Source organism: Phascolarctos cinereus, unplaced genomic scaffold (genome assembly GCF_003287225.1).
Source record: "Phascolarctos cinereus isolate Bilbo 61053 unplaced genomic scaffold, phaCin_HiC Scaffold_726;HRSCAF=1367, whole genome shotgun sequence".
In the NCBI taxonomy this organism is placed as follows: Eukaryota; Metazoa; Chordata; class Mammalia; order Diprotodontia; family Phascolarctidae; genus Phascolarctos; species Phascolarctos cinereus.
This window is the reverse complement of record NW_027556098.1, coordinates 166504092-166520440: the sequence shown is the minus strand read 5'-3', so window position 1 is coordinate 166520440 and position 16349 is coordinate 166504092. Positions and strand designations below refer to the sequence as shown.

The 16349-nt window shown below is 39.5% G+C and overlaps 1 protein-coding gene across 1 annotated transcript in view; it reads left to right on the top strand.

Moving 5' to 3' along the window:
• The first annotated feature begins 4411 nt into the window (after positions 1-4411).
• Positions 4412-16349, top strand: part of QTMAN (queuosine-tRNA mannosyltransferase) — a 444567-nt gene continuing 432629 nt past the window's right edge. Inside the window, exon 1 of the mRNA XM_078146835.1 lies at positions 4412-4501. The gene's annotated coding sequence lies outside the window, so the exon portion shown is untranslated. The remainder of the gene's footprint in view (positions 4502-16349) is intronic.

Below are 16349 nucleotides of genomic sequence, written 5' to 3'. Positions count from 1 at the left end.
TCTTGAAGATTACAAAGGACCTAGCTGCTTGTTGATAAATTCACCGATTTTTTTTTAACTTTATCAATGTTGTTCTTTACTTTTCTGCTCCATTAAATGCTGTTGATCTATCCTTAAAATTATGTTTTCTTGGTTTTTGTGAAACTATCTTGTCTTTTAGTTTTCTTCTTTCTTCTCCAGTTGCTCTTTTTCTGCTTCCTTACTTCATTCCCTCACCTTCTACCTCTGATTTTCTCCATGTCAGTATTCAGCCTTCTGTTCTTTTCTTATATATTCTTCATTTTTTATTCAATCAATAAGCACTCATCAACTGTCCACAGCGTGCAAAGCACTATCTAAGGCCCTGGAAAAGTAAGGACAAAAACCAAATAGACCCTGACCTCAAGAAGCCTACATTGGGGGAGAACAAGTACTTAAAAACTAAATAGAAAATGTGGACAGAGTCATTTGTAGGGGGAGGGCACTAGCAACTGGAAGGAAGATCAGAATAGACTTCCTGTAGGAGGTGACTCAAGCCAAGCTGTGAAGGAAGCTAGGAACATAGCATTTGTGAAGGAGAATATCCTGAAAAAATAGGCTAAATTCAGATGACAAAAGGCTTTAAAAGCCAGAGTAGTTTGTATTTTGTCCTAAAAGAGAGAACATTTGCAGTTTCTTAAGTAGGAGAGTGATGTCGTCCTATTTGTGCATTACTCTTGGAGGCCTTATTTATTCTCATGGCTTTAGTTAGCCTCCCTCTTTTCTAGGTCACAAATGCATATCTCCAATCTTGTTTACTGTTTAAAATCTCAATCTCCAAATGCCTATTGAGATACAGATGTCTTCTATCACACCAAATGTGGCATGTCCAAAATGACACTTATCATTTCCTTGACATGTTCCCTCCCTATTCAAGAATGGTAACAACAGGTTCAAAATCTTGGGAGTCATTTTTAATTTACCCCTTTCATTGATCCCTCAGTTAATTGCCAGGTCTTATTTCTCTTTTGAAAGATTTTTTTTCCTTTTTTTCTCCCTACCCTTCCATTCCACTCTTATTACAACCACAGCCTTCTTAACACTGGTCTTCCTGACTATTTTCTCCCTCCTCAAATCCACCCTACAAACTACTAGTAGGCTAATCTTTATATGTTTTCATCAGGTCATTCCTCTATTTGCAATTGCATTGAATTTACATTTCATAGAATCTCATAGTTAGAAGGGAGCTCAAAAGAATTTGACTCAATCTGTACCCAATGAAGAATACCCTCTAACAGCATTTTCGACAAGCGGGGTCATCAGTCTTTGATGAAAGACCTCTAGTAAGAAGGAACTGATTCCATTCCACTGCTCCAACTACATTTCCTGCTATTCTCCAATAAGCAACCTGTTAGGTTTCTCTAATTAGGTTGGTCTCCTCCTTGCCCCATGCTTGCTCCCATCTCTCTGATTTTACTCATGTTGTTCCTCTCATTTGAAGTGTCTTCAGCTTTCCATCCTACTCCTTCAAATCCTATCTTTTTTTTTTTTGGCTAGGCAATGGTGTTAAGTGACTTGCCCAGGGTCACACAGTCAGTAAAAGTGTTACATGTCTGAGACCGGATTTGAACTCAGGTACTCCTGAATTCAGGGCCGGTGCTCTATCCACTGCGCCACCTAACTGCCCCAAATCCTATCTTTCAAATTTAATTTCATCTCACCTGTTCTAATAAAGTCTTCCTTCCTTGACTACTCTAGTCTTTATGGATCTCCCTTACCTATAAATCCCTATAGCACAGAACTTCCAAATGTAACACTTAACATCCATGATATTATTACTTGCTGTTTCATATGGATTAGTTTTGTATTCCTAACTAAATTCCAAGTTCCTTGAGGATAGAGACTTCTGTCTCCCTTAGAGCACACAGCAGGCACTCATTAAACCCTGGATTTAGATGATAACATAACCAATGTGTCTTAATATCAGTAGGGTTGGGCTGGGGATTAAAAAATGATCCTGGAGAGCATGTAGTAGTATAGTGAGATTTTTAAAAAATCATCTCTTTCTTTTACTAAATGGGGACCACATTAAAATTTACTGTGGAAAGGGTAATTAAGATGTCATTCCATCTCAGATTAAGCATCTAAACTAAATATGACATCTCACAGTGAAAGAAAAATGTTGTAGGGGATCACAGTCAATCTCTGCCACTAAATAGATTGATTCCCAACCATGGCCAAGCTCCTTATTTGCTCTGAGCTTATTTTCTTATTTTTAAATGATCTCTAAAGTTCCTTCCAACTTAAAAATTTCATGACTATGTAGACTATGTAGTTATGTCCATCTGTTGTGTCAAAACTTGAAGTCAGTTTTATCTCCTTGATATACTTTAATCCTTTATTCAATGCACTCCTTATTCTCTCACAGTATGTCTCAATTCGTCCTTTTCTTTTCAGGTCTATTGCCTCCATCCCCTTTTAACTTCATACCTAGACTCCAGCTGGAGTCCTTGTTCTTAGTATCTCCTTTTTCCAACTCAACCTTCACATCACTTTCAGCTTAGCCTTTCTGAAACAGTGCTTTCATATGGAGTCACTACACTGATCCAAAAGCTTTATTTCATTTGCCTATTTGACCAAGTCTAAACTCCTTGGCTGAACTTCAAGGCAACCAACTAGATATTCTGTTGACATACTTCAAAGCCCATGTCAAATGCTACCATCTCCAAGACACCTTTCCCTGGTGTCTTCTCTTCCCTTCTTCCTCAACTGGAAGTGACCATATAGCACTTTATATTCTTTTATATAGTCACATTTCAACTTGTATTATATCATGTGCCTGTCTTACTCCCCTATTCTTGCTTGAGGACAGGGACAACATTAACTTGTCTTTGCTTTTTCTCACACCCTCCCCCAACATCACATTTATGACCTGGAAAGAACTCTTACAAATTTTCTCACTTTACAGATGAAAAAACTGAGGTCTAGAGCAGATCAGGGGTACGATATCCTGTGTTTTATGCATTAAAAGCTGACAGAAAAAAGTCAGTGAAATTCGGCTCAAGAACCAACACAAGGTTTCATGCTAAGAAAATTCAAAAAGCATATTGATAGATTAGACTATAGAGGAAGTAATGAGAAGAAATAGAAATACACTGCGAATAAAAAAGATTATCAGTTCTAGTACTGCTTTAATTTGCATGGCATAATTAAAAGAGGGCTGGATTTATTTATAGAGTTAGAACTAGCTTTTGAGTGTGTATTTATTTTCCTAGATCATTTGATGCCCATTTAACTAAGTTTAAGCTCCTTAGCATGACCTTCAACCAACTAGATATCCTGTTGGCATGCTATCCATCTACTATTTTCAAGCTGCAACACCTTAGGCCAGTCATCTCACCCTTTCTTCCCCAGATTTTATTCATGAAAATGAGTGTTGTACTAGCGTTTAGTAACAAGACCATTTCAAAGGTTCCTTTCAGCACTAAATCTTATGATCCCATACTTTTCTCCTCCTATGTGAAATGGGAATAACCCTCCCTAATTATTTCACAAGGATGTTGTGAAGCATCCTTTTTGGGGAAAAGTAAACTTCTTTACTACAATTTATAGATACAACCTGAATAACAAAATAGTATCAAACGGGGGGCGGGGGGAAGAGCTAAGAAGCTTACTAATTGGCAGACAAACCACTGCAGGGGTAAGAAAAAGAAACCCAAGGCATTATAAGCAGACATGAAGGGTCAAAAAGAGGTACCTGGACTGAAAACAACAACAAAGAGTAATGAGGACAAGAGAGGAGTGAACAGGGCCAGGAAGAAGTAGTCAGAAGAGAAGGGCCTTAGAGAATTTATGTTTGGCAGCTTAAAACAAAACTGTCAGTAGTGGACCTGGAGGAGGTGGGGAGAGAAAGCTTTGGGATTATTCCGATGGGAATGATTAAGAAGGAATATTTTATTGAAGAATTAGAAAGCCAATCTGGAAAGAGAAGATTGGGGGGGAGGAGAGAGGAAAAGAAGGAGAGAAGGAAAGACGGAGAGAGGGCAAGAAGGAGAGAAAAAGAGAGAAAAGAGTGGGGAGGCTCTCGGGAGGAAGCCCCAGAGAAGAGAGGTCAGAGCTAAGGGAGGGCCGAGTGGGTGTGAGAAAGGAAAATAGGCTGAGCAAGGACGGAAAGAAGCGATGGGGAGGGGAGCAGAGGAAGTTAGGAAGGTGAGTGGGAGGGAGGTCAGCAAGCAGAGGCGGGGGTGACCGAGACAGCCCTCTAGGGAGAGCGATAAGGGGCTGGCGGGGAGGGGAGAGAGGAAAGAGGAGAGGGAAGGAGAGGAGAAGAGAGGAGGGGCCGGGCCGGAGCCGGGCTGGAGGGAGGAGAGGCGGAGCCTCTTCCGTACGTGCCAGGAGGCTGCGGCGCGGGCTGGGGGGGGGGGGGAGCAGCTTGGAGGGGAGGGGGGAGCCGCGGCGTCGGCGCGTCGCCTTGCTGGGCCCCGGCCGGTGGTCAGGAGGGAGAGAGGAGGAGGAGGAGGAGGAGAAGAAGGAGGAGGAGGAGGTAAGTAGGCTCCGGGCTGGTGGGTGGAAGCAGCGCGGGGCAGTGCGTGCGCGCCGGGATCAGGGCTCGCGACTAGCGGGGGAGGGAACGAAGGAGGATCTGCCCCTCCTCCCCCCCTCCCTCCCACCTTCCCCTCCCCACGGGAGCGTGGCGGGGCGCGCAGTTTGGAGCTCCCCGAGGAGGGGCGCGCCATGGGGGGGGAGGGAGGGGGAGGGGGAGGCGGAGCTGGGGCTGTGCGCCACTAATCCCAGGTGCAGAGAGTTGGGGAGGGAGGTGCTGCGTGGGCCCCCCTGCAACTTGCTGCACCCCCCACCTTCTCCGTTCTTGAAGGGAGGGGAAAAAAAAGGTTTGCATTTTAACCTCCCCTTCCCTCCCTCACCCTCCGCCCTCTTCGATTTTTCTTTTTCTTTCATAAATAACCATTTGCAACTTAAAATTTTTTTTTGTTTCGGTTTTAAACGTCCCTCTTCCTCCGTCCTTCTCAACACACGCACTTCCCCTTGTTTAAAGCCCGGCGGCGCGGCGCAGCTGCCAGTCTGAGCTCCAGTCTCTGCCGGGCTCCTGCACCCCCCCTCCGAGCCCCTGTACCCCGCCCCCCCCAGACTCTCTGACAGCCGTAGGGTTGAAGGAGACTCGGGAGCTCCGGCTGCGCTCCGGCAGTCCCCACTGTTGAAATTGACACGGGAACTCCGGCAGCTCCTGTTGAAATTGACATGGGAGCGCGGGGCAGCTCCTGTGGAAATTGACGCGGAGCTCTGCTAGCCACTAGGTTGAAGAGGAGCCGGAGTAGAGCTGTGGGGACCGGATGGGAAGAAGGGTGTGCGTCGGGGCCGCCCACTCAAATCTGCGAGCTCTGCTGGCTGGCCCCCCCCCCCAGGCGGGGAAGGGGGGCGCGGATGCCTGGGAGGGGAATGCCTATTTTATCGAGGCAGGTTGGAAGAAAGCCAATAAATAGGTTTTAAAAGGAGGCGCACCTTTTTGCCAGAGAGCTAGGCTCCCCAAAGATGCGTTCTCTTCCGAAACACAACTCGTGGAGATTACTGTAGTTATTCACCAGGAAGCACGTGCCGTCCAATCGATTGACTGGCGACTTGAAGCTCTTCGAAGTAGATTTCACTGTCACTGTACTCCACCTGCCCTTCTCTCTCAAGAATTCAAAAGATTTTGCGAATCTGGGCGAGGCCACCTTCTTGTTTTGGTTAGAGATCAGGGAAACAGTTTGAATGAGCAAGCTGTGTGTTTTTTATTTTGCTTTTCCTTTTGTTTAAAAAAAAAACCTCTAGTGCTGCGCACAGATAAATACAGCAATGAATGCAATAGGGAAGGTTAGCTAATAAAGTATTTATCTATCTATCCTGAAGTAGTTTTCTTGCAGATAAACGAAGCTTTATGGTTTTGGAGAATTGCAGAAGAGGGCATGTTTAATTTAAGATAATTCATAAGCCCACAGCCTTGAGAGATGCTAGCTCCAGAACGTGGACTTAGTGCCTTTTTTCCTTCTGCATCACAGTTCGAATCTAAACACTCCTGTTTAATAGTAATTTCCAACCCAGGGTGGATTCCTCTATTCAGCTCTCATGTTCCTAACTTTTCCTAGTTATTTCGTGCCACCCATTAATTTAATTTTAAAGTTCAGCCCAGTGGTCAGGTAAAGGAGCTGCGGATTGCAGCTTTATGTTGCAAAGTGGTTCAGTATAATTCAATAGAACCGTTTTATTGGACTCTATTAACCTGTTTAACCTTAAGCCTTAACCATGACAGGAGTTTCATGTAGGAATCCACATACTAAGTACAATATTGAATTTTAATTAGAGCATCTTATGCCTGAAGTAGAATAGATTCTCCTCAGTTCCCACTCCTCCCCTTCCCACTGCCCATCCCCTTTAAAAATACATTTTGCTTAAGGTCTTATACTTAATAAATGTGTTTTACACTGAGAGTGGAGGACTAGAGCTTGAATCATGAAATTATTTTAATAAACTAGAAAACAAATAGGTAAGCTAGACCATATGAGATAAGGTAGGACATTATTATCTTTGTAGTCTACCAATTTGAGAAATAATTTAAAATAGCTTCTTACTACCACCCTGAAATCTAAGCACATAATTTTCCTTATAGTGGAACCATAGACTTTTTGGTGCCATTGGGAATGAAAAGATTATCCAGTCCAACCTGCTCATTGTATACAAGAGGAAAAGTGCAGAAAAGTTAAGGCCACACAGTTATATTGGCAGGAGCCTGGCAGTTATCTATATCTGCTTGATTTGATTAGTGGATTAATCAGAAATGGATTGATAGTTAAACCAGAAGTGGAGGCTTTTTTTGACTGAATTTTCTGGTTTGATTAACTACACCCATAAAATCAACCAGTTAATCTACACATCTCCAATTTGATTTCTACTTTGTAGATGTAGTTTCTGCTTATTATTTGAACCTAGTTGATGCCACAGATCCAAGTATAAACAGTTTGTATCTTGGAAATGTTTATACTCTGCCAAATTAAACATATCTTTGCCTTTTCAGTTATAACATGATATTTTCGGTTGTAATATGGAGTATTTTTCATTTCTTCAGTTATTTATATTTATGTTCTTGGTTCAGAAATAGTCATTTTATACCCTGAAAGAGTCTTGAGAGCACAGTGCTTGGCTCATAGTAGGTGCTTAATAAATGTGATATGTTGATTTCAGGGATATTACAGTTCTCTATGTGACTGGAATTCATTAGGATAAAAGGTTCTATGGAAGTATAATTAATTCAACTAATACTAAGTAGCTAATATGTTCAAGGCCCTGAAAATACAAAAATATCTATAGCAGTCTGTGTTAAGGACTTTACAGTCTAATAGATAAGGAGGGTACATGTTTAAATAATTGACATTGGGCAGTGAGTGATAAATGCAAAATAGATATCTTGGAAATGTACTATGAGAAATTTAGGAGGGGGGAAAACTTTCATTTAGGCGTCCTTAGTGGAGGTGATGGATCCTGAATTGGGCCTTGAAGGAAAGGAAAGGTCTCAATAATTGGCATTGGAGTTGGCACCATTCTAGGCATGGGGGTCATGGAACAAAAGGGATGATGATGATGGGAGAGAATAGCATAGAAATGAGGGGTGAAGACTAGTCAATTTTGACTGCAGTGTCCATTTTCAAAACCTTCCCTCATATACTTACACATTCATATCTACTCTTCTGCCTTCTACTGCACTAATAAAGGATTAGTGAATGGCCTTGTTTCATTTGACTTTGGCACCACTGGTCTGAGCCAGTCTCCTCATTTTGAAGATGAGGAAACTGGAGGCCAGAGAGGTTACACAAGTTGTAAGGGGCAGAGCTGGAATTCAAACCCAGGTTCTCTGACTCATATTCAGTGGGTCTATCTGTCTCTCTTCCCTTCCCCTTCTCCCCCGTCCTTACCCTTTCTTTAGCTTTTGACACTCAACCACACCCGTATATCCTTTCACTTACCTTGGTGTCAATCAAATACACTACACCCTGCTGCTTCTATGTTTTACCTCTCTAATCTAACCTCTCCTATTTTTCTTTTCTGGTTCCTCACTCTCTTCTCAGCTTAAAACTGGTCCTCTTCTCATTTTTGTTCTCTTCCTTGGCAATGTTATTAATTCCCACATCCCCAATCAACTTATTTATAGAAATGATTCCCAAATAATGCCGTTCCCTGTGCATGGAATGCTCCTCCTCCTTTGTTACATGTTAAATTCTAAATTAAAATCTGCTAAATTCTTACCCAATTTTTAGAACTCAGCATAGATGCCATCTCTTTCATGAGCCTTTTTTCAACTAAAACCTCAGTTTGGTAATAATCTTCCCCTTAGAACAGGGGTGGGGAACCTGGGGCCTCAAGGCCATATGTGGCACTCTAGGTCCTTAAGTGAGGCCTTTTGACAGAATCCAAACCTCAGAACACAGAACAAATCTTTTTATTAAGGGGATTCATGTTTATCTGTGTGTCTTACCCTATTGATCCTTGCCTGGATTCTCAGGCAGGACCAGGAACTGGGCATCTGCCCTGCCATTGCTGGTGTACTTCCCATCCCCCAACCCTTTTCTACCTGAGGGGTTGATAGTCAATCTAATCTCAGTGATTGATAATCCAATTTTAGGGACTGATAATTAAATCAACCTTACCCTTGCAACTATGCAAGGAGTAACAATCTAATGCCCTATGGGATCCACTTAGAATAAGTTGTAAGCTGGCTAGGCTGAGACTCCCTTCACTGAAAACACCCTCATTGTTTTCTCATGCTCTTCCGTGGCAGCCCTATCTTGGTGTTCCCATTTTATTCTTCCATTGTGCTCTCTGGAACCCCTCTTTCCTTAATAATAAGCTGATCTTCATATTAGACCTTTGCTGCCTTCTTGGTAATTACTTTTTATGTATTTTGTATTTACCAAACAGTCAATAAACTTACAGTGTACTTTTGTTTTCTGTTGTATGATATGAACTCAGACACTTTTTATTTTATCTTTGTATCCCTAGCACCATCCTAGCACACAGTAGGTGCTTAATAAATGCTTATTGAATTGAGAAGAGTGTGCCTCATTTAAGCTTTGTTTCACCCCAGGGCCTAACATAATGCTCTATTTACACTGTAAGCCATAAGTGTAGTAAGTAATATTGAACAAAGTAATATACTAAGTAATATAAGGGGAGAAAATAATCTTCAAAGAATGAATGAAGGGGAAGAGTAGATCATTGGCAGAGGGCCTTGAATGCTAGAGTTGGCAGTTTGTAGTTTAAAAATTCAAGAGGCAAGAGTATGCTACTGAAGGTTTTTTTGGTAGAGGATTGATATGATCAGAATGCTGCATTTTAAAGGTTACTCAGGTAGCAACTTGAAAGATAGATTTAAGAGGGGAGAAACATGGGGTCAGGCAGACTGTTTAGAAGGCTCTTATCAGTCTAGGTGACAAGATATGAAAGCAGGCATGAATTAGGTTGCAATGGGATTAAAAGGAAGGGGTAGACGAAAATGCAGAGGTAGAATAGGCAGGTCTTGGCAACTGGATATACAAAATAAATAAGAGAGAGGTGTAACATGAATTTGAGGTTATGAAACTGATCACTGGAAGAATAATGGTAAATAAAATAGAAATAGAGAAACTGGTGTCAGAAAGGGAAAAGGCTAGCTTTTGAGAGTGGGCAAGATTTTGGACAAAGTCATTTTGAGCCGTTAGTAGGGCATCCAAATGCAGACTTGAAGCAAGCATAAGGAAATCTGAGACTAGAGTGCTGTGGAAAGATAGGAGGTTGACATGTAGCTATAGGAATCACCTTCTTAGGAATAATATTTGAAGCCGTGGGAGTGGGTAAAATCACCAAGAAAAGAGTGTAATTGTCAAAAGATACACTAAGGGATAGAAGAAGTGAGTGAAGAAGAATAAGGAGGATGAGGAGCCTACACTGGAGACAGAGAAAGGGAAAGATAGGTAGAAGTATGCCTGGAGTATTGAAATATCTTCATTTGGTTTTAATGTAAGCATAAAACTGTTGCATTTTATTATACTTGCATAATGTTGCATTGTTTCCTTTTTAGTTTTATTACTTATTTGATCTGCCATGCTAAATGTTGATGTTCTTTAACCAAAAACCACTATTATATAAGTGAGGGCTTCTAAAAAGCTTTTTCAGCTTTAAGGAATTTTCTTTTCCCTATTCCTTTCTTGTAGGCAAATCTTAACCCCACTTTTATTGACTGTATGGTTAGGATCATTCGTTTATATTTGTTTTTAATTGAGGAAAGTTTTCAAGAATTTCGCTTGGAAAGTACCTTGGCCACACCCATTATTCAATGGTCCTTGCAATCCAAAGAAATGGCTCCAGGTTGGGCTAACAAAATCAGTGGTAATTCTGTTTAGTGATCTGTGCAGTGATTGGATTGAGTCATCCAAAGTGGGTTACACTGGGTCCTCGTGATTAGACTATATTCATTCCTTTTGATTTTCCAATACAAACATTACTGCAAAATTAACAGTACTGACATTTTTAATATATAGGAGATTTCAGACCACCAGTTGATCCATTCTTAATCAGTGCTTTTCCTTAATCTCAGTGGTAATTGGAGGATTTGAAATGTGTTACCTTGTGTGCTTTAGAAATAGTTCAAGTCTTCTATCTTATCTTAATTTTGTAGATATGAATTATTATTGGTATATTTGTGTGTAGATATAGCTAGCTATCTATAATATTACTTTACATACACACACACATGCTTATATATTTTAGTAGTCAAGTCAGAATATGATTTAACTATAGCCATCACTAATTGCCAAAGTGGAAAAAAAACTGATGTAGCAATTTAGGATTCAGATTAAGAAAAAAAGTTAAATCTTTTCTTTGTTATTGTACTGTGGTAGAGATCCTTTGCCTGAACAGACACATGTTTAAACAATGATTCACTAATCATTTGACAAAGCATTTGCATTTCATTTGTTAATGTAGAAAAGGAGGTGCAGCTTTTTTTCTTTCTTTTCCTTCGGACTTTCACACTTTGTATCCCTTCAGTTTTTTTTTCTTGAATACATGATTAATATATATACATTATTTTATTTTTCTTACACTTAGAAGTTTAATGGCACTATAAAGGACTGAATTTAATGGCCCTATATTTGTTCATTAGTAATTATATATACTAAAGAGTAAATTCTCATTAAAAGCACTTAAATGCTTGCTCATAAAAAGAGACCCCCTTTGTGTGTATGTGTGTGTGTGTGTGTGTGTGTGTGTGTGTGTGTGTGTGTTTTCTATAGGATCCTAGTTATTGAATTGAAGGAAGTCATCAAACTCTTTAGTGGCCTATTTTTAAAATTTGGTTTCAGAACAGTAGCCATGTATTGAACACCAAAATTGCCAAGTAATGAAAACACTAGGTGTTATAAAGAGTCATTGCAACTTTTTTCTTAGAATTTCTCATGATGATTTTTTTAAAAAATTCAAGTATTGTACAACTAAATTTTCTGTGAAAAATACAATCCTATCCTTTTAGTGGGAGGGCAGTTTGAGGAGTGGCCCTTTTATCTTTTTTGAAATGGACAGTTTACTAATTGTGTGGAAGTAAACACTTCCCAACTCTAAAAGCAAAATTTCAATTAGCTGAATGAAATGAGGTACATGAAATTAATTCAGATAAGTGGGGGAGTCTTTAATGTAAATGATGCTTGTCAAGGGACATGACCTCATTTCTGATTTTTTTTTTAGGGCTCTTGTTTAGCCTTTGCTATTGGATTGGTATCTTTCTCATCTCTCTGCTCCCTTTCTCTTTTTTCCCTGTCATTCTTTTTAACATGGCCCTATAAGTTTTTTTTAACACCCTTTCTCAGAGAAGAAATCCAGAGCACTATAATCTATGATGATTGCAATTGTTTATTTAATAATCATCCTGCTCACCTATTTTGTCCTTTAGGTGGTAAAACTACAGGGTTCCATTTTGTTACCTTTCCTGTTAATCATGTGAATGCCTTTGATGCAATTATGCTTTCACTCACAAATAGAGAATTCGAATTGGAAAGGATCTCACAGATTATTTGTTTCTGTCCAGAATGACAATCCCCTTCTCAACATTCTGGACTAGTGGACTAGGTAGAGTAGCCTCCATTTCAAGACCTCTAGTTAGAGAAAATGTATTACCTATTCCATAACCCATTCCACTTTAGAGGACTCTAATGGTTATCAAGCCTTAATTTGCCTCTCTGAATCTTTTACCTTTTATTTCTAGTTGTGAGTACATTTCTCTTTCACATAACACCCATTTATGGGCTTCAGTTATGATGAGTGGCATGGATAAAGATGACCTGTTGCATAGATGAAAGTGACATAGCTGAAGCTAAATTTATGTTTTTGTGCTTAAAACATACTACTGCTAGGTCCAGGTTAGTGGAAATAATGAATCTCTTGAAGTGGTCACATTTTTCAAATTTGCTTAGGATGTTTCCATTGTGCTGGAACCAGTGACCATATTTAACATAATTTTTTTTTCTTTTTCTTTCTTTCTTTTTTTTTTTAGGCAATTGGGTTAAGTGACTTGCCCAGGGTCACGCAGCTAGTAAGTGCCAAGTGTTTGGTCTGAGGCCGGATTTGAACTCAGGTCCTCCTGAATTCAGGGCCAGTGCTCTATCCACTGCGCCACCTAGGTGCCCCTATCTTTAACATAATTTTTATGTTAACTTAAATACATACTGCCATTTCCAGAGATTCATTATTGCACTAATTGGGCCCTGGAAGTATAGGCTACACTATGTGAATATACCTAGTACATTGTCCTTACTGTAAACCCAAGTGATGGTCAGGTTGGTAGAAAGTAAAGGTTTTCAGAAGGAAAGGTAAGGTGAAGTGTGCTCACATGATTAATGGAGTGTTTCCACATTTTGTTACAAATATTATGCAAGCTTTAAAGTGTTACATAAATTAGTTTTTATTATTACTGAGCTTGGTAATTTTTGGTTAATTCTGGTATTGGAAATTTTTTGGTATCCTGTCTTGCTCTAATACATTTCTGTCTGTCTGTCTGTCTGTCTCTCTCTTTTTTTTTTTTAACATAGGGCACTTTTGTCTCGGTAGTTCCTTGGTGATGGTGATATTTGCGTTTTATTTCATTATAGTATATCTAATTTGTATTCCCACCTGAAACTACCTTCTGAAACCTTAAACTGCAGTGGTCCACTTACTTGAAGTTATTCACAGTAGGAAGCAAAACATCCATTTTTAGTCAGCCCCATCCCTTAGTTTACTTTTTAGTGAGTTTCATAGTGCTAGTTCTTGATGTATAAAGTTAAGGAGTGATTCATACATTGATTTCCTTAGGGCAGGTGTACTTTGTGTATTCAGTTGTTTTAGATCATGTCTCACTCTTTGTGACCCCATTTGGGGTTTTCTTGGCAGAGATACTGGAGTGGTTTGCTATTTCCTTCTCCAGCTAATTTTACAGGGGAGGCATTTTACAGATGACAAAACTGAGGCAAACAGGGCTAAGTGACTTGCCCAGGGTCCCCCAGATAGTAAGTGTAGGGCAGGTGTATTTAGGAGTAAAAAGTTATCAAAATCTTGACAGAGTCAAAGCCCCTTCCAAACAGGGATTCAGTCAACAAACAACTTTTAGAGTTTACTGTGTGCCAGGCACTCTGTAAACCAACCGTTCTTTCTGTCTCTTTACTCCAGCTCAGGTAGTCTGATCCTGTTTAACATTTCTTTCTAGCATGCTATACCTTTTTTTTGCATGTGTTAGTGGTCATATAATAGCTAACATATATTGCTTAATTTGTGCTGGGCATGGGCTAAGCACTTTGCAATTGTTATCTCATTTGATCCTCACAACAACCTTAAGTAGGTATTATTATTATTAGCCTCATTTTATAGAAAAGGAAACCGAGTCAAGCAGGTTAAATAACTTGTTCAGGGTCACACAACTAAGAAGTATCTAAGGCCAGATTTGAACTCAGGTGTTCTTCCAGATTCTAGGTGCAGTGCTCTATCCATTGTGCCATCTAGCTGCCTATATAATCAGAGATGTGTCTGGTTAGATAGGTAAGAGAGCCAGAAAAATGGTACCAGGGATTGATAAATGAGTTTTTGATTTAGTCTACATTTATCTTCTGACACCTTTCTAATTTTGATACTTAATATCAGTCAAATTGCTTTTGCCTAGTCATACCTAGATCTCAACTTTCTGAAAGCTTTATTAATCATTTTATAATCATTTGGACCTTCCATAATGAATATTGGGAAATTTTTATTAAGTTTTTCTAAATCTGAAATTATGCTAGAGAACATGGCTCCAAATGCATATAATCATAGAATATAATGCAGATTTTAAATGGCAAGAATATTTTCAAAAGTAGGAATGACCAAGATGCTTTTTTTTTTTAAAGTTACCTTAGAATCTTGCAAAATTTGACTGGAGCCTAAACCAGGCATAAATAGAAAATTAGGGCATAATGTGGTAAATATTCACTAATTCAGATTAATTAGAAGGAAAGGTCAATATAAATTTGCAAAAGTTCACACTATAGAATATTCGTGATGAAACATGGTTACTTTCAAGCTAATGGCCAAAGTGTTTCCAAGTAGAGATCTACCTGGGCTGGCCTATTTCAATGAATATATGGTGCTTTATTTGAAACTAGTGTTTTGATTTGGAGACAAACACTATGTTAAAGCTCTCCAAATGGGATGTCATTTTAAGCTATAAAACACTTCCCTCTTGCTTACATCATTAATTGCTTGTCAGATACTTAAAACATGGATAATTCATAGACATTTTCAGCCTACGTAAATTCAGATTACCACAGATTCTAAAGGAATGGAGTCTAAATTAATGAAGTTTTACTGTATTGATAGGTGCACACTGTGGAATCTGGCATACTAACTTCTTTTCCCCAGCATTTCAGTCAGTCACCAAGCATTTTTCTAGTGCCTACTCTGTGTCAGGCACTCTGCTAAGTGTTGGGGATACAAAGAAAAGTAACAAAACCAAACAGACCCTGCTTTCAAGGAGCTCACAGTCTAATGGGGCCATCTACATACAAACAAGTTACATACAGAATAAATTGGGGTTGATCTCAGGGAAGTCACTAAGATTAGGGAGGCAGAAGAAATATCACTGAGACTTGAAGGAAGCCAGGAGGTGGAGGTAAGAAGGGAAAGAGATCCAAGCATGGAGAACGGTCAGTGAAAATGCCTACAGTTAGGAGATGGAGTGTCTTGTGCAAGGCATAGCAAGGAGGCCCTTGTCATTGGATTGCAGAGTATGTGCAGAGGAGTAAGGTGTAAGAAGACTGGAAAGGTAGGAAGGTGCCAGTTTGTGAAGGACTTGGATATGGTGGATTGAATAGGGGGGGTGAGAGAGAGAGGAGCTGATGAAGTTATCTAGGTTTCAGTTCTTCGTGACTGGGAGGATAGTGGTGTCCTCAACAGTAAAAGAGTAGTTAAGAAGGGAGTGTTTGGGGGGAAAGATAATGAATTCAGTTTTGGACATGATGAGTTTAAGATTTCTATATGACCTCCAGTTAAAAATATCCAATAAGCAGTTGGAGATGTGAGCCTGGTGGTAAGAAGAGAGCTGGACAATTAGATCATGAGAATCATTAGCATAGAGATAATTAAATCCATGAAAGAGGGTGAGATCATGGAGGGAAACAGTAGAGAGGGAGAAGGGAAAATGGCCAAGAACAGAGCCTTTGGGGACACTCACAGTTTGTATTATCATTGTGTGATAGTAATAAGATCAGTAGAATAAGTGACACACTGAACATTACAGTATTTCCTTTGAAGATGGCCAGCATAACTTAGAAGGGAAGAAGAAAAGTGTTATCCTACCTACATTATAGTGATCATATCTTACATTTGCATCCCCACAGCATGAGTTTTATAGGGCCTTGTACACTGTAGATTCTCAGTATTTTATTTTATTTTATTTTATTTTATTTTTTTCATAGATAGCAAATATATATCATGCTTCTGTATATTTACAGAGGAATAAGCATCAGAACATGGTTTTAGGATCCCTGAACCTTCATTGCAAATTTTACATGTTACATATTCTAAAGCCTTTCATGTTTTTCTTAGTGATTGTTGCCACAGTTCTGGAACCCCATGCTGATGATCAGAATTGCTGAAGATACCTACTGACCTCAGAAGTCAGGAGGCATTTATTTATTTATTCATTTTGCTCATTTATTTATTCATTCATTCATTCATTCATTCATTTATTTTAATCACCTACTATAAGGATAGTAGAATTACCAGGTCTTGTCTAATTTCCCTGGGTAAGAAAAGTTCTTTAGCAAATAGGTAAGGAGTAAATACTGAGTAGAACCTGTCCATTCCTCTTC